Raw genomic sequence first — 20,244 nt, 5'->3', positions numbered from 1 at the left:
TGTTTTATTTTTATTTGGAAACAGGGTCTCACTAAGTTGCTGATTACAAAACTGTGATCCTGTCTCTGCCTCCCAGTACAGAGATTATAAGTGTGTGCCACCATACCACAACTGACTTTAAAAACTCTGGTATTACTTATGCTTCTGATTCTGAGTATGATCAAACCATCTTGTTTGATGTAAAAATATTAAAATAGAGATAATAAAAATCACCAGAAAAAAGGTGGTTGATGAATATTTTAAATATTTCGTATCAATTGGGAAGGGAGAGATAATTAGTAAGCTGACTTTTATCTTACAATATAGTTGGTAAAATTATTAGAAAAAGAAAAGCACCAAAATATATAATGTTACATAGAAGTAACGTAAGTCTCAAATACATATTGCATTCAAGGTTATGAGCATTGTCAATTCTGAAGTTTAAAGACTATAGCACAACAGAGGAGATGGCTCTATAAGTCTAGTTGGGGTTAGGTACCCTTCAGAGACTTTTGAATCTGCAGATCAAAGTCATGTATAACATTTCTGTTCTCCATATCTCTTTGGAGCTACTTGGATTTATCTTTTTATTGCCTATATAGAGGTAGCTCACTTGATTTGGAGTCATTACCCACAGTCTGTAATTTCAGGCTATTTCTATACCTTGCTTTTTAGGGGATTCTCTCAGCTACAATATTGTCCAGTTCCCTATAGAGCTGCTGACCTGCCCGCTCTTCCATAAACATTCCATCCTTCAACAAGTTCCTCTGTCAAATTTGGACAGTATGTTGAGTATAAAGCAGACCCATAGACCATAACAGAGCATTTCCAACAAGGACATGACAAGCTTGCAAGATACTCACCAAGCAAGGAGTAAACGTGAAGGCCCCACAAATGGCACATGGCAAGGCCTAAGGTACAGTTCATACTGTCCTCACATACCACTGCTCTAAAGTCTACAACACTGATCCTCTAGTCTTAAAGGAAGCTGTGCCAGCAACATTTTACTAGATGAGGAGCCAAGCAATGCTTCCTCATTCTCCTTGTCATGAAGAGGTGTGTGCCGCCCCCAGCTCATAAGGACCTCACTCTCTGTGTCGAAGGGAAGCCACCCAAAGCACAATCCAGAGCTACCCTCAGGATGGAGCAACAGGTGGAGATGCTCTCCTCTGATAAGAAGCATCCACTACTGCATTTGCTAATTTAATGAGTCATTTCAAACTTTTAGGGCCTGATAAAGGAATTAAAGTTTATATAGTTATTTCGCCAGACAATAGAGGAGAAACCTCACCAAAGGTAGAATGGAAGGATAGAAGAGGAAGAAGGCTGAGGCTGAGTAATGAAGGAGCTACATAGGATTTTGTGTAAAAATAAAAATATAGCATGGTTAACCTGGACACTCATTGCTGGGAGGGGGATAGGGGAAATGGGGGGGTACCAAGCATAGTCTGAATGTATGACATTTTCAATATATTCCACATAAAAATAAAAAATAAAATATTAAAAAATAAAAATGTAAAAATGTAAAATAACTTTAATAAAACTAAATACTTTTCAGATATTTTCAGCATTTGATTCCTTATTCACAACTTCCTAAATGTTACCTTCTAAAAACAGCATTGATTTGCAAGGACTTGGAACTGGGAGACGACGGAAGAGGCTGATGGAAAGAAATGAGTAATTTTAAACCTGTATAGTATATTAATCAGCTGATATTTTAAAAATTAAATCAATGTGTTTATTATAAATCACATATAAAAAGTGCCAATATGTATGTATACATAAACTGCCTCCAGATTCCCACTTGTGGTAAACATGCCTAAATATTTTTCAATCTATAAAAAGAAACCCAAATAAATACCAGCTGTGCAGGTTTATCTAGGAACAGAAAAAAACGGATAGAAGAAAAATGAAGGCACTGCTACTTCATTAATGTAAAATGCACTGAAAAGATTGTGAAGGCTGGACAAAGAATCAAGATGTTGAAGACATAAACAAACAACTGCTTGGTTCATATTAGGATCTTGTCCTGTTCAGCATCTACAGTGTTGACAGTAATGTCTCAAAGGCTCTGTGTAAGTCAAAAGGTCATTTCTACTCTCTCTGTGTGTCTGACTTGAGTTTGTGTGTGTGTGTGTGTGTGTGTGTGTGTGTGTGTGTGTGTGTGTGTGTTGCTTTCTCCCTTCCCTCTTTATTTCTGTCTGAGCAAGACTCCCCCTCCCACTTCTCTTTTCTATCCCTACCCTAGACTGACTTTTCTGCTTCCAAAGCACAAAAGCAAACAAGAAAGCCCTAGGCCTTGTTTATATTACTTCCCAGAGAACAAAGGCTAATTAAATTGAGTCCAGATTTTAGATTCCCAAGAGAAACAATCTAATGGGCCCATGTTGAATCATGTATATACATTTACTTGGAAACACTGAGGTCATAGAACAGCACGTGGAGACTCCTGCTACAAAGGTGATACCAGGGACACACGTTGGGTGGAGGGAGAAGAATCCTCAGTCACTGGAGCACCAGAAGGAAAGCATTCTTCAATGCCAGAGGCCTTGTTCATGAAGACATTCACCATTACGCAAATTCAAAAGTATCTTCCACTTAGTGCTCAGTGTGCACACACTGTGGCACCTCTTAGTTGTGGGACCTTGGAAAGTTATTTTTCTCTCTGACCTTTAGGAATAAGAATAGTTCACGGAAGTGAAGATTGAATAGGTGACTATAGGTCACAGTAATTATGATTGACCTTGGCATAGATAGGGTCAATGCTCAACAAGGGCATCACTGATTCTGAATGTTACCCTGTTTTAGAATTCTTCCTTGTCATTTGTGCCTGATGTCTTAAAGGAATTTCCATGAGTCGACTGGCCCCCACAGTCACTTGTCCCATGCCAGCCTCAGAGTGAGTGCTCAGACAATCCCTAATGATTAATCAATTATGTAAATACCCTTTGGAACCTGGCAACCAAACCCCAAATGACTGTGCTGCATTTCTTGTTCTAATCTGTATATGAGATTCATGATGAACAAAAAGCACGTGTGATCAGACATTAAATGACTAAGTAAATACAAGTAGATGGCCCCAAGAGACAAGACATGGTTTGGGATTTTTTTTTCTCCTAGAATGAGAGATTCAGAGGATGAACAAAAGGGAAATAAATGCTGAAGCAGGCAGTATTGTTCATATATATAATGATATGTATGTACATGTATATTAATAATATATATGTATATACAATATACATGTATATATATATAATACAAGGTCATATATATGACCTTGTGATGTCTCATTGCCTGTAGTTGTCTTAATACTTTTGTAACATGGCTTTGAAGTGTTTAGAAAAAGACAATCACCTCGCTATCAAATCCTCCCAGCCACATACATGAAATGGTTTTGAGACCAAAGCATTTGTCTGATTTGTTCTCTGTTATGTCCCTGGCACTGATCACAATGCCTTTACATAGTAGATGCTTGGTGTATGCTTATGAGGGAGTTAATCAACTTAAAAACAAATCCTAACTCCACTCCCTTGTAAGGCCAGCTTCATGATGGTGTCATCCTTGCAGATTCACAGGGCTCCATACTTACTATGACCCCACACTTGACGTAAGAGTCTACAGTTGAGATCGCTAGGCTCTACATTTCTTTTTCAACACAAGGCCCCACACTTTCATTTTGCACTGGGCCTAACAATTACTAACCAGTCTTAATATCCAGAATAAAAGAGTACACCAGGTGGCCATAAACCTCTCACACTGTCCAGAAAGAAGTCCAATGAAGCCATAAACCTCTCACACTGTCCAAAAAGAAGTCCAAGGAAATGGTCCAAGGAATGGGGATGCTAGCACTGAAATATCCGTGATGCCCTCATAGAGATGCAGGCCCACTAAGCCATAGATGTCCCAGTCATGACAGAAAATGCATCCTAAAATTACCTGGAAGCTTCTACTTTACTATACCACCTGCCTCCTGCTTTGTCTCTCAAGAAGAATACCAGCATTATGCTTGAATGCCTACTAGGCTTCAGATATTCTACTTCTGATTTGCTTACTCAACTGCAGAGAACGGTGATGGCTTTTACCTGATCTTTCATACTATAGTTTAATAGTATAATTATTTTCTAGGTATTGTAATTAGAGTCTAAAAATGTGGATGTTTATAAGTATAGGATATAAATCAAAATAAGCCAAATTATTTATGGTACCTCCAAATCATGTCATCTAACGAGCTATGGTACTAATTCTAGGGCTAAATATTAGAATATAAAATTCCCAGTTCCATGAGGAGTTAATAGAAAAAAAATTTAAATTAATCTATACTGTCCAGCATGTCTCTACATGACATGTTTTTCTTTTTAAAATATCGTTTTCATTATTTATTTTAATAGAGTGGTGATCTTCATTTCAAGCACACTGTCTCTGAACATAATATATGTTCTCACTTTCAATGAAAATTTGCTCCTGTCAAATAGGAATTCACTGATATTAGATTCTATTGCAATAATTTATTAATATAAATTCCATTAAATGATGACACACTGGACATAGAAAAATTTTCTATACTGAAGAAATCATTTTCTCTCAGAATTTTTTAGTACTTTTAAAATTATTTTGAACCACTGATAATTATTTTAAAAGATTTGTCATAGAAAAGACTAGGACAAATGCTTGAGTCTAGCAAAGACCAGGAATATTTTTCTGTGAACAATGCCATATTTACTTACTAGTTTCAATCTTTCTAGCCATCACATTCTAAATATCCCTATTAAACTTATATAAGTCTTGAAGTATTTAAAAATTAGGTTAATGAGAACAAGATTTATCCTTATCTACTGAATTATGTAGAACAGAACAGGTCTCCTTCAATTATCCCTCAATTCTTAACCCTTTTTCTGTCTCCTCGGTCCATCATACCATTTCTAGAGAAGACAAGTGAAGGTGTAAGTCTTTTGAGGACATGCACAGACCACATATACACCTCTGTTCTGCCCAGTTCTCTCACGATGACTTATTTGCCTCACCTGCCCTTTGTTCTATAATTTATCTGTCTGGCTTAGAAAAAGAACAGCCTAACCTTAGCATTGGGAAACCTGTATAGAGAATGCTAAGCTCAATTTCTAAAACACTGTTAAACTATAAATAGGTTCAATTTGCAAATAGAAGGACAAGTGCTGAATTGGGAAGAAACTTCCACTAGATACATTAATGAGTCAGCAGTGGATCTCCCCTCAGTAAAAAATAAATGTAATCCTATAGACATTAATAGCTCTAAAACATATGAGTAAGCCATTATAATGCCAAGCTTTGGCATCACTTATTAGGGGTAACTGTTTAAGGACATGCAACACACTTGTTACTCCTAACAAATCATTCTGAAAACAGAAATAATAGTCAAGTTTGTACCAGGACTGAGAATACATGGTTCTCTACAACCAGGAAAGATAATATATGTTAATTTTCCTACCCACTATTGGGTGGCTTCCAGTTGCCTACAGGAAAAAGTCCAGACCTCTCACCCAGTATCAAACTATATTTCCTGCCTGGTACATGGTGACTAAGTTTCTCACAAGGGCACATATGTTAAAGGGTGGTTGCTAGCCTCTAATGCTGTTGAATGATGGTGAAAACTTGAAGACGTAGAAGAAAGTTAGGTCTAGTAGAAGAAAGGTAGGTCACCATGATGGCCTTGACACAGGTCAAAAGCAATAAGCCAACACATCATGGACTAAAAATTCCAAAACTGAACCAAAACAAAGCTTTCCTGAGTTGATTATCGCAAGTATTTTGTTAAACTAACAGAAAGCTGACTAATACACTGCCTGATATTTCAATCCAGATATTGTACATTACATACACTAAATATGCTGTTAACTAAGCCTGTCTCTCATATTCCCACCCACTCCTACCATAGAGTCAGCCTTATGATGCTTAAGCTAGGAATCTGCAACTAGCATTTCCTTATTTCCAGACTCTCTCTACCGAGCTCAGCCAATACGGGGCAATATACGTATTTTGCAAAATTTATAAAAAGCATAAATGAATCACTTCTTCCTATTTTTCTTATGTGCTTTCTGTTTATTTCCTCTTCCCATGGGCATCAACCCTAGCAATGCATGCTTGTTCCAAAAATGGTAGTTTCTGTCCATAAATTCAGCTGAATTTTATTTGAAATTTTTCCAGTGTTCACAGAGCCAGCCTCATTAACAGATTCTTCCAAAATACCAACACCAAACACCTCATCACATTCACTTAGATTTGTAAGTCCCAGACACTCAAACCCCTTCTGAAGAGTTCTAGGTTTTAAATAATATAAGTATCTATCTTTGTTGTTCTAGTCTTTATTCTTGCATTTTCTATTTTTGTAATCTGTTACTTTTCTATTATTCTTTTAGTTACCTAGTTAACAACTTTATGTTGAGTTTATTTTTTTGTACACTAACTTTAGACCAATGCACTGAAGTAGCAGCCATATTTAAGTTACTTTAACACCTTGGGGTTTTTGTAAGCTTTCTGGAATACTCCCATTATTCTCTGGAAACATAGACTTAAATATTCTCTAATATTTATCTTTTTTTTTTTTTGGTGGTGGTGGTTCCTGGAAGTCCTTCTACCTCCAGGCTATACTCCCAGACCTATTTCTAATATTTATCTTAAATATTGTTTCTGTTATGCTTTTCTTGACCTTCTTAAACAGAATCACTCCCATACGATCAGTAAAATTCAATTTGTACATCCTTCATCATGCCACATAATAACATTTACTTATGAATCTTTATGCTGTATTAGACCATGAGCCCTATGGAAGCAGGGCCTATGCTTTATTAATCTTTGTATCCATAGTGTCTACCACATTATCTGACATATAATAGGAATATCACAGATGCTCATTTAATTGATATCTTTTATCTTAATGAACTATAAATCCTATGACCAAAATGAACAAATATTTTTTAGTTTCAGCATATAAGTCTTTTGTTCATGTTGTGGGAAAGATGCCAGCTCAAGAAAAAGCTTCCCACTAACCTGTCAACTTTGTCTTAAGTTTTTCCTATTTAAAGACTATATACCGTGGTACTTGAATATTTGTTAAGCATTAGCTATAATTTATTCATTCTATTACTAAATAACTAATTAACAATGAGCCACTATTTATACTGCCTTAATAAAAATAAATCAATGTGATATTTAAGATATGTAGTATTATAGCCTGAGTTAGTTTATCTGCCACTGACTCATATTTTGCGCTTCCAAACCCAAAAAAGGGTAGACTAGACTGCCAGCATTTTAAAAAATAAATTGTAACTGATACACAGATACACAGACATGTTCACTCTTTTATGCATTGTTAGCTCCAAATCCACCCTTCTATACAAGTGTCCATATCTACTACTAACATATATACTATTGTCTAAATGTATTCTTTATGAAGAACTTTACTAGCTATAGAAATAACATGTCTGCAACTCCCCAAATCTTTTAGGTTGTTTATAGAAAGCATTTGATTATCCTGCTCTAGACTGTTGCCAAACTAGAATTACAATCTGCCTTTCCACAAATCGACACCACTCTCACCATTCCTAGTATCAGTCCCCCAATTATTTTTTTTGGTGGTACTGGGGTTCCTGGAAACCCTTCTACCTCTGGACTCCACTCCCAGACCTATTTTTATATTTTCATTTGGAAACAGGATCTCTTAAGCCAGTGCTGCTTGGCTTTGAACCTGAGCGATCTTCCTGTCTCCACCTCTCAAGTGCGGGGATTACAAGCATGCGCCACTACACCCAGCTCTTACCCCCCTTTTTGACTGTCACATGCTATAGTCATTGAAGTTTTTCCAACCTACCCAACTAAAAGTGATCACTGTCCCCTCTGAACTCTAGTTTCAGTTTCCATCACTCTTAAAGCATTTATAATTTACTCTGAAGAACTGTTCTGTGTATACTCCACATAGTCTCTGATTATAGATTCTCAGAGGACAGGTTCCAGAATTTATTACATATTTTATATATTTTACAAGTCCAGAAACCGGGAGAAATTTATGATAAACATTGTCCAATGGAGTCAAACAGAACCAAATTGTTTAACAGCAGTTTGCCTAAGCTTTACTCTCCAAAGCCTGAGATGCCTGAAAACACAGCACATTACAGACCTATTCAAGGACCACAATGGATAGTTTTTGTTTGAACTTAAAAACACCACTGAAAGGCATAATTGTGATGTAAATATTATTAGAAACTGATCTAAACTAATTAACCAAATTATATGTAAAAGTATATTGGGGATTTGTGGGGAAAACACCTGCTTTTGAGATTAGAGGGTAAGGTATTGAAAGCTGAGGTCTCTATATGTAAGAGTTAATGAGGTTACTAGGTGATTCTCCTTAAATTCCCCCAATGGCATGAGCCACAGAGTAATTTGCCAAAATTGTTCTATTACTGACGAAATGGCAAATAGAAGATTTGAACTCAGAGTAAACCCAGTCTTCTTTCATAATTAAACACTACTTTAGCCTCACTCTATAATTAATATATTCTAATTGTTTTAGTATCTAAGTTAAATTATGAAACTATAAAGAAATACTATATAGTAAATATGTTTGGTTTCATAAGTATACTTGAATTACATGTGCTAAAGTTAGAAATTTATTAGTGATACATTATTTTTTCTTAGTAGAATAAGAAAGTACATTCTATTTGTCATACTTAGGTTATCTTCATCACTTACAAAACTTTTTTTAAAAATTCTGAAAGAGAACATCCCTCTAGAAATAATTTTTAGTTCATAAAAGATCTCCACTTAAGAAAGCATAACTTCTACTTGTTTTCATTTCATTAGATTCAGTAACATTTTTTCCAAAGCTGGTGTTTATTTGGTCATGGCCAACGTATCTGGTATATTAACCCAATCTAATCAAAGAAGCCTAAGTTTCAAAGCAGAATCCTCTAATAGGAACATGTATGAAAAGTTTGGCTTAACTCGGCATGCTACATTCTCTTTATGATGTTCTTGTGCTTGAATGATATTAATCATATCATCAGCCCATCAATATTACATGCACTGTTATTTAAACTTGGCAGATTATCTCACCCAGAAGCAACGATTGAACATCTATATGAGAAATGAGGTTTCAAAAGCCCTAGGTTTTGTTCTGTTATTCATATACGGAGAGCCACTTATCTATGAAAATGAGTTACTACTGTTCAGAAGGGTACACACCTAGCTATGCGATTTGCAAGAAACAGAAGAGAGCAAACTGACCACTCACACATGGAATATGGCCCCTACATAAAAATAATGCTATGTACAAGATCTATGGAGAACCCTTTTATGAAATGGAAAATGAAACCTTGGAATAGCCACAGTACTTTGGCCTGGCCCCAATAGCAATGTTATATGAGTCAATATTCAGAGCGAGGCTGGCTCCAAACCAGTGTGATCCTCCTATCTCTGCCTCCCAAGCGCGGGGATTACAAGCGTGCGCCACCACGCCTGGTGGTATTTTAATGTACTATAGAAGTATACACATATTCTAAGACTGATAATACTGAATACTCTAAGACTGATAATACTGAAAAGACTTTAGTTATCAAGTAGACTAGAAATGTCCATTTTTATACAATAATAAAATGACAGCCAAAAAATTTTAGTACTTTGTGCATAAATATCACAGTCAATTAACAGTAGTGTGTGGGCTATAATCCACATCTCTTTAGAGTCTACTGACTATTCCTTTAAGTTGGTTTGTGTATTTGGGTACAGAAATATTACATAACTACTGAGAATAGGCTGTGTTTATGCCAAAGGAAATCTACCACCATCAAAAAGAGAATATAATAAAAACAAAATACCTAAAAAAGAAAAAATTGGCCAAAGTTATATAGCAAGCAGTAGTAATCCTACTACCAACAACCTCTAGCTTCTCCATCCATGAGCAGAGGCTAGAGTTTCCCTTCCACTTGAATGACCCCTGAAGCTTGACAGATTTGTTCATTTGAAACAAGCCAATTTTTCAGGTTTTTTTTCTTATAAATTTTTATATTTGTTTATATTCCTCTACAATATAACTAGTATGAAATGAGACATGCATTCTCAGGATCCCATACTTGAATATTTGAGGGTTTTCATCAAAACTTGCACAGCTGTCATTGCTGCTGGCCTAGAAAAAGACAAAAGGAAGGAGGAATGTAAGAAAATATCAGACTGAAGTAGCCAATTGGGAAAGATTTATTGATGTAAATTTCAAAAACTATTTTATGTTTTTCTTTTGTTTTTATCTTGTTGAACATTAATCTTTATAATAATGTCATTTACCTAACCATTTCATTTATTTTCACCTTTTTCTAATATATTCCTCATTACTGCACATAGTTTTCAAAAAATATACATTTGAGATAATGTCATTGGACTGGAACACTGTCACAAGATAATAGTTCCCTGTTGCTAGATAAATGCCAAGGTAAAAGCTAGACATTTATTGAAAGTAAATGTCGAGACAAATTGAGAAACATTGATTGTAAGAAAATGTTCTAATACAGTAACTTCATTTCTGCTGTACTAAATAACCCATGTTGATGTAATCATCTTCTTGAATAGATATTACTGTTGTATTGTTAAAGTAGCTCACAGAACAATAGAGAAACTACATTCTGATCATTAAAGGGAAGCTAAGTTGCCCTGATATGCAGACAATCCAACACCTGTTCATAGGTAATAAGCCTATGTACTGCTCCACCAAGTCATGTGTATCAATGACTTTTCACTAGCAGAGGCTCGTATATTTCAACTGTTCATAAAAGTTGACTATTATAAACTTGGGGGTTTTTCTACTAAAGAGTTTTTGTGCTGCATTTTAGAAAAACCTCGTTGCACGTGCACACACACACACACACACGAGATGGTTCAACTCTTTTGCTTACCCTTACAAATAACCAAATGTGCCAACACAAATGTGTAGAAACAAAAATCTAATCCATATTTTGAAAATGTAATGTATTGACCTTTCAAAAATTGGCTCCCAAAATACACATTTGCTATTGTGCAAACACATCCAAATTTCAAAGTGATGACAGCTCATTGCTCGAATTCTGTTCCAGGAAGTTCAACTTAGCATGATGGGCCATCCAAGTTGGCCAAAGTAAAACCACAGGGGAAATCCAGAAATGAGAGTCTTCCTTAGAATAGAGAAAAAGTATGATTCACTGAAAGGAATCCCTTAGTGTATTGGAACCATGGGGAAAACAGTGCAAGTTCATTTCACTGGGGATCTGTTTTACTTAAAGAGAAGAAGAGGATACAAAACCAAGTTAATTACCCAAACTTTTTAGTATTCAAAAGTCCAGAAATAGATTTTTAAATGTTATATCATATATTTAAAGTAACTTTTCTCAAACTTCCAAATTCTGAAAGTCATAAACAGTAAGAGAAACAGAATTCACGGGTAGAAAAATACATTGTGTTGCTGGAAATAACAAAGATAATAAAAAAGTTGGAAATATGTTTAAAAGTAGTTTTTGCTTAACTTTTCTGACCATAGGCAGAGAAGTAAAAAATTGAAAGGCTGGCTGGGTATGGTGGCCCATGCTTGTAATACACACATTCATTCGGGAGATGGAGATGGGAGGATGGTGGTTCCGGACAACCTCAGGTACTTAGCAAGGCACTTCACAATTCAGGGATACCATTTCAAAAAATAAAAAGACTAGAAAATAGGGCTGAGTGTGTAGCTCAGAGGTAGAATGCCCCTGGGTTCCATTTCCCAGTACAAAAAAAAAAAAAAAAAGCTGAGGTGGTCTTAAGAGTGTATGAGGGAGGTCTATGTGTATGTGCGTGTGTGTGTGTGTGTGTGTGTGTGTGTTAACACACACAGAGAAAGAGAGGCATAAAGTTGTATTTTGTTTGAACTCAAGGACATTCTAACTCTAATCTACACTCCCAGCCTCTTTTTTTTTTTTAAATAGGGTCTCACTAAGTTGTTGAGGCTATCTTTGAACCTACAATCTTCCTGTTTCAGCTTCCCAAGAAATATATTTTTATGCAAGTTTAAGATGAGCAACTTTCACCTGTTTAATCTTACTTCATAATAAGGAATGCAGAAAAGGTAAGTTCTTCAGTGCTTTTAGGTGTGTGTACACCTGTGTGCTAATCTGTATGCTGTGAACCCACACCACAATTCACTGCCAAGAACCTATTAAAGAATTTACGTATCACCCAACATCTTCTCTGATTTAAAATAGAGTCAGAGCTGGGCATGGTGGTGCAATCTTGTAATCCCAGCATTTGGGAAGCTGAAACAGGAGGATCTGGGTTCGCAGCCAGCCTCGGCTACTTAATGAGGTCCTCTGAAATTTACAGAGACTCTGTTTCAAAATAAAAAATTGGGCTGGGGATGTAGCTCAAAGGTAGAATGCTCCTGGGTTCAACCCCCAGTGCCACAAAAAACAATAAATAAATAAAATTAAATAGAGTCAGGTTTCCATTTGCAAACCAGATACATCCTACAATGGGTTTAAATAATATGGGTTCAGGCACTCAGTACATTCACTATCTGAAAACATTGTCAAATAACTTTGAAAACCTTAATTGATTTCTATATTTATTTGTTATTTTTATACTTTTATTGGTACGTTATAGTTTCACATCATAATGCAGTTCATAGTGATAGAGACATCCATGCACACAGTCCTCGGTGGGCTCTTCTCCAGCCTCCTCTATAATCCTCCTTCCCCACACAGGATATTGAGACTGACATTGGTATTCTTATGTATGTATATGTCAGTGGATGGGATTCCCTCATTGACCCCCCTTATCCTAGACCACCTCTATGGCTCCACTCAAGTTTCTCTTACATTGTCTGAAGTCCCTCTGACATCCTGATTACTCCCTGTCTTGTGTGTATGAGAGAAAACATATTTCCCTTCACTTTCTGTAACTGGCTAATTTTACTTAGCATAATGTCCTCCATATCCAACCCATCAATTTTTCCTACAGATGACATACTATTATTCTTCTTTATTGCTGAGTAGAATTCTATTTCATGTATATCCCATAATTTTGTAATCCATTTTTCTGTTGATGGACACCTGGGTTGGTTCCAAATTTTGGCTACTGTGAATTGTGCTGCTATAAACATGAATATACATATATTACTATGATTTTCTGATTTCAGTCCCTTTAGAAAGACACCAAGGACTGGTATAGCTGAATCATAGGGTGGATCCCTTCCCAATTTTCTGGGGAGACTTTACAATGATCTCCATAGTGGCTGTACTAATTTACAATCCCACGAATAGTATAGAAGAGTCCTAATTTCCCATACCCTCACCAGAATTTATTGTTTGACTTCTTGATGATTGCTATTCTGATTAGGGATAGATAGAATCTCAGTATTGTTTTGTCTTACATCTCTCTGATTAAAATGATATTGAACATTTTTTTCATGTATTTATTGGCCATTTGATTTCTTCTTTTGTGAAGTACTATGTAGTTCAATTGCCTCTTTCTTGATTGGATTATTTGGTATTTTTTAGTGTTGAGTCTTTTAAGTACTTTGTATATTTTTTTCTCCATCAAAGGGATAATTGGCAAAGATCTTCTTCCATTCTGTAGGTTCTCTCTTTAGACTCTTGATGATTTCCTTTGATAAGCAGAAATTTTTTAGTTTAATGCCATTCCATTTACTAATTCTTATTTTTTATTTCCTGAGTATTGGGGGTCTTATTTAGGAACTTTCTACCTATGCCTATATGTTGAACTGTTGGACTTATTCCTTCTCTTGTAGCTTTATTGTTTCTGGTCTAATTTCTAGATCTTTGATCCGTCTTGAGTTGACTCTTATACAGGGTGAGAGATAAGAGGTTTAATTCCATTTTTTCTATAAATATGTAACCAATTTCCCCAACACCATTTGTTAAAAAGGCTGTCTTTTCTCCAACATGTATGTTTGACACTTTTGTCAAAAATCAATTGACTGTAAGTGTGTGGATTTGTTTCTACATCTTCTGTTTCATTGGTGAAAGGTAACAGTACTGTAGGATACTGTAAGAATTAAGTAAGATTATCATGGAAAAGTATCTGGCCTATTTCCAATCCTAGGAATACAACAGTAACTCAATTAACTTCTATTTCTGGTGATATACAACAATACATTGAATAACCTAGGAATGGCTAGTTGAGAAGAAACAGAAATCCTGGGAGAATATGTTTGTAAGATTAAAGTATCTGAAAAAAATATTTTAGAAAATAAGGCTGCCAGAAAACATGCTGTTCTTCACTTAATACCACCCCTGAGCAATGGATTTTAGTTTCTCCCTATTTGCCTAGAGGGCAAAAGGCCATGCATCTTGCCAGCCTGGCTGTTGGCCCCAGCCTCAGGGAATTTCCAAAGCTAAGCATGGTTTTCTATCTCATAATTTTGTATAATGAAATTAAATACTATCTTTCTATCCTCTCTTCCTATGTATAAAGTGTCAGGAAAAGATAATTTTTAAAGTAGACTTTTAAAATTAAAATGAAATAAAAAAGCAAAAATTCCCACCATATTTTAGGTCTTTTAAAAAAACAAAACAACCTTTGTCCTAGGGTACAAAATAAAAGTTTTTATTCTTGTTATTGGATCTTCTTCTTCTTTCTGCATCTTTAAATGTGTGAAGTCATAGTAAGAAAGAATTTGTACCACCTTTAATCCTTCCAGGTGAGATCTACACAGACCACAGACCATAACTTTAGGTTTCACTCATGCTTTTGAAAGAGAGTTGAAAGAGAAAATATTCCTGGATTTTTCCTAAAAGTAAGAATTTTTAAGTTACTCAAGATATTAGATATACTTAGACAATGTCTCCAAGGACCTCAACATCTGGGTTAAGAGAATAAGGCTTAATTTTCTATACATTAAGACAGCTGATCTAACTTCTAGCTTTTCATCTAGATGGTCAAACAACAGTATGCATACAAATTAAAATGAAAAATAAGAATAAGGCAATAGGCACACAAGTGGGCTTGAATCCTATATTAAATTAATTTCACATTCTTTGATAATTCACCTAAAGTACATTTCAATCTTAGCTACACATTAAAATCATCAGAGAAAATGTTTTAAATAATGATGCTTGGGCCCACCTCACTGGAGATTCATATTTAATTGGTCTTAGGTAAGAAACAGGTATCAGTATTTTAAAAGTTCCCTGAGTAATTCCAGTAAGCTAGAAACTTTGAAAAGCAATGTCCAAAGGAATCATCATAGATTCAGTCTTTAAAAGATCTTTGAATGATTCCAGTAAGCTAGAAAACTTGAAATGCAAGATCACATAAATTTCTAACAGTTCCCACCAACTAGGAATAGATAGATAGATAGATAGATAGATAGATAGATAGATAGATGGATGGATGGATAGATAGATAGATAGATAGATAGATAGATAGATAGATATAATGTGAGCTAATTGCAGTAACAAAGGCTTTGTTGAGCCATGCTGGCTGTTTTGTTTTGGTCCCTGTGTTTTAGTTAAGATAGTTTTATGTTGATAAGAAAATGGGGATGAATATAATAATCAACCTTATTCAGCAGCAAATGGGACCAAATCCTGTCACACAGATTAACCCTGTTGTTTATTAAGATCAATTAATTCTAGTTAGTATACAAAAGTTATGATGTGAATCATGCTCTGAGTTACATAAAGCTTGATGAAGACTCAAAATTTCTTCAGGACTGTTCTAGCTTAATAGTTTTCTGTTCCTGAATTGGCCATGCCAGATAAGGTAACCATTTCTGTGACTGTACAGTTTTAATTGATTACCTAGATTCTTATCTTTAATGGAAAATACTTTGTTTTCACTAGAATTTGAGCTAGCCTGTGGATATTATGAGAAACAATGTAGATATACATAAACATTATTATAGTTCGTTAGTCAAGGTGACCAGTATCATATATAAGTTTTACTTTCCTTTAAATTACACATCTTTATTTATTAAGTATCCCATGTCTGAGACCTCTGACAATCTTGGCATTATGGAAACCTAGAATATGCCTCCCCCAAATATGAGGAATTGTTAAACTGAATATAATCAAGAAGAAGCAGATAGAGAAAGTACTCTGTTCTCTTTACCCCAAATCAGGACACAGATTTACAACCATAGAAGGTATCCTTCTCCCTCTCACTGGAGATCAAAGTTTAGCCACTCAGTCCAGCTTTAGACAGACCATCATCTGATAGGGTCCTATGGAAATTTAAATTAGCAAGCTTTTTAAATGAATCATTATCCATCATCCCCCCACCCTGAACATACACATACATGTTGCTTCCCAGAGAATCTCTAAGTCTTTTTCTTTGTCACCTCCCAAAATCTGTTGTTCCATTTTGAAAATGTTATATAATACACAGTTCTAAGTCAAAGCTTTGAGTTGTCTTTTTCTCCAGTCTGAAGGCACTGTATTAATAAACTCACTTGATTCTCTTTTGTTCATCTGTCTTTTGTTACAAGGTCTGTCACAACTACAAACTCCTGGGCTGAGGATAAATTTTATTTCCTCCCCTATAGTACCAATTGGTTTTTAAAGCCCAGTTTTCTCTATGACCTCTGTGAGAGAACACAGGCTATGTTTGATGCATTGCAAAAATGACTCTGATTTTCTTTCCATCAAGAGATAGGGTGTGTTTTCTTACTCCTGAATTCTGGGCTGGCCTGTGACTTGCTCTATATAATACTGTGAGGCAGAAATGACAGGTTGTGGGCTGTAGGTCTACATATCAAGAGTCATGGCAAGCCTCTACTCTCTGCCTCTCTATAGTCTACCTACTACCATAGAAACAAGTCTGGACTACCCTACTACAAAATGTGAAACCACAAAGAAAACTCAGCTGCCCCAGCTGAGAATAGCTTCAGCCAGCTGACTTGCTTCCAACTGCAGATGCATAGAGGAGCCCAACTACAATTCAGTAAACCTAGCGAAGACAGAAAGACCCACCACAAAAGCTACAAAATTTGCAAGATAATATATGCTCATTGTTTAAGACACTTAGTTCTGCTGTTATTTGGCAGAAAATCAGTACATTGACCATCTGATATGAAACTATTCAAAATATAAGACATAGCCTTTTCCAAAATACAAAATCCAATGCCTACCAAAACACAATTTCCACCAATTTACTAACTCTCCAGAAGAAAGTATGTTTACATTGGTCCTTCTCAATATATACCCTGATGATTATAAACAAAATAAATTAACTCTGAACTATAGTGCTCCAAAGGTATGTAACAATAATAGCTAAGTCCTGTCATAAAAAATAAAAGACAGTTGGCCTGGAACATACAGTAGTCCAAAGCACAGTTCAAATTAACTGGGAAAGTACTGTCTTTTTTTTAAAATCACATATACTTTTACACATGTGCAATGTTATAAATTTCAGTTTATGTTTCCCCTAATTGGTAAAAACCCAAGCACCTTCAAAGAATAAAGTACATTGCTTAGTTCCTGAAACCAGATGTTGATACTAGAATACTCTGACCCTGACATTCCAAACAGTGTCATAGCCCACCAAATACAACTCTTAGCTAACATGGTTTGGGAATGAGATAAGAAGATTGATCACTAAGAACCTGAAAAAGATATTATTGAATTCATTTTGCTTTTTGACTAGAGCATGTGGATCTTAAACCTAACCACTGAGCTGTAGCATGAACTTAATTAAAAACTAATAATAGTTATTGAAGAAAAAAGAAATTGTTGTTTTAGGTTTATAGATGGGACAGCTCTTCCCAAAATGGCTTTTTTTCCTTTAGTGCTATTTGTTCAACTCATCACTTTTGAGTATGTACAAAGAATCTATCTTGCAAAATGATGAATGCTGGAAGACATATTTTAAAGAAAATTTATCAGTAGTCCATTTCAGAGAAAATTCTAACTGCAATCAGGCTCACTGCATTTTCATCAAACAACTGCAGAGCTATTGTGAAAGATTTTTGCAGGTTTAGAGCACCACTATGTGGTCTATTTGTGAGTATGTAAAAAGTGTATTTTTTCTCTCTCTCTCTCACAACAGACACACACACACACACACACACACACACACACAGCAAAATAATAGAAAATGACTTATAAAATAATTTATTCACAGGAGTATGAAATGCAAATAACCTTTAAAAAGAGTAAATGAAATCTCTGCATTTAATTGTGCAAAAACACAAATAATTTGGTAGCTAATTTTAACAAATGAAAAAACAACCAGACCATTTTTTTTTTCCAAGGGATTCTATCTTAATGCATTTTGCTATTGTGTTTCATCTGCATGTGGTACATTACATTTAATGGAAATCACATAGTCCAATTATCTCTCCTAGGGGAAGAGGAAAAGGGGAAAAGGAGGTAGAGGAATTTATTGTAAGCACAGGGGGATGCCTTTAGCAACTTAACAGAAGAAAAAACAGATCCTACTTTTCACCCATTCACATAAATATGTCTTACATGATGGCTCCTCAGACAGGCAAATGGAACCCAGAACCTTCTTATTCCTGACTTTTATGTTAGTAAAACTGCAAAATATGCTTCTTTTTCCAGCAGCTGCATATAGTAGGGGACAAGATTGAGCCCATTGTCACTGGCACCCAATCCAGAATGCCATTTGTAGAGGTCATTTCTACACAAAGATACTTCTGCTTGCCTAAAAGTATAATGCAATTCCTGAAAGTTTTCATCTTAAAATGAATGGTTACTAATGTTATAGTAACTTCATTTAGAAGTGGAAGAATATTCTGGATTCCTCACATAATAACCAAGAACCTTAGCTGTACTGGCCAACGCAGTAGCCACTAGCTACATATGGCTATTGACATTGTAGTTAGTAAAAGTAAACATAAATGTTGAATGCTAGACAGAAAATGAGTCCGGTGGAACTCTAGATGAAGGATACTATAGATGAGCAAATAAGGTGACCTACCTGAGGAGATAGGAGGGCAGGAGAGGAAAATTCTCTAATGTTCTTGATGTACATTAACAAGCATATCTAAGCCAAATATGAGAAGGAGGGAGGGGGAGATAATTGTGTAAGGGCTAACTGGGTGATGTGTGCATGTATCCCTCCACCATCTTGTATTCCACTAAGATGTATGACTACAATGCACCAATAAAAAATTAAAAAAATAAACACAAATGAAGATGGCCTTTTTCTGTGGCTTTAGCTACAGTTCACATGTTTGATACCTGTGAATGATGTCTACTGTATTGAACAGCATGGGCAGAGAACCTCCTACCACAGCAGAGAGCTCTTTTGTGTAGAACTGATCTACGGAAATACCTGAACCCCTGTCTGCATTTCATATGTGTTAAACCAAGATAGTGGGTGACAACCGGGATTCCAAAATTTCTTTCATGTTTTTTTCTCTCTGTCAACTAGTTGTATGGGATCTGAATGGTTTTGGTTATTTATACCTACTGCTTCTCATTCTGGGAGGAATCTCTTGTTCTGGGATAGTGACAGAGCTCTTCAATACTTATGAAAATAATAGGAATTCATAGGGAGAAGATGGAAATGACTTTAGGGACAAAGGGAAAGATTACAGGAGTGAACTTATCTATCCCTTCTCCACCTATCATGTCTCTCCTCCTTTGTAGCCATAAAAATGGTGCTTATGCTCTGCTTTGAGAGGGATGAAATTGTAAGAAAATTGTTAACTACCATGCTGAGAATAGAGATTTCTTGATGTCTACATAAGAGCGTTGGTTAAAAATGCTTCTTTAAGATAGAGAAACTTTATCTTTCAAAAAAGATCTACCTGATTTAAAATTGTAAATTGCGTCTGACCTCTTCCCTTGACACTTTCAAGTCTCCATGTGTTGTCCATCTCTCATCCTGGTAGAATATAAGGTCAAAGAGATTATAGATTTTTTTTTCTTAGTTTTTGGCCCTCTGATTTATCTGAAAATTAGAAAAACATTTACGTATTATAGGCTCTTAATAAATATGTGTTAAATAAATAAATGCATTACTAACCATCAGTGTAGCTCTTTGTCTTTCTTAGGATAATAAAATCTCCCAACTTACTTAGAGCCAGACTGTAGTTTTCTGGCTACTACAAGTTTCCAAAGGAGAAACGCTATAACATTGACTATGATTCCTGTCTATTTAGATACTTAGAAGATATTATTCAACATCTTCTCTTGCTTTTTCCCAATTTCACTCAGTTCTGTTTTAGCTTACCTATAGGATAAGGCTGCCTTTCTTTCTCCCTAGACATGGGCAGTAGCTCCCACAGTGTTTCCAGTGCCCAGCCTA

This window comes from Muscardinus avellanarius (assembly GCF_963383645.1).
Source record: "Muscardinus avellanarius genome assembly, chromosome: 12".
NCBI classification, from domain to species: Eukaryota; Metazoa; Chordata; class Mammalia; order Rodentia; family Gliridae; genus Muscardinus; species Muscardinus avellanarius.
Note: the sequence above shows the minus strand (reverse complement) of the source record.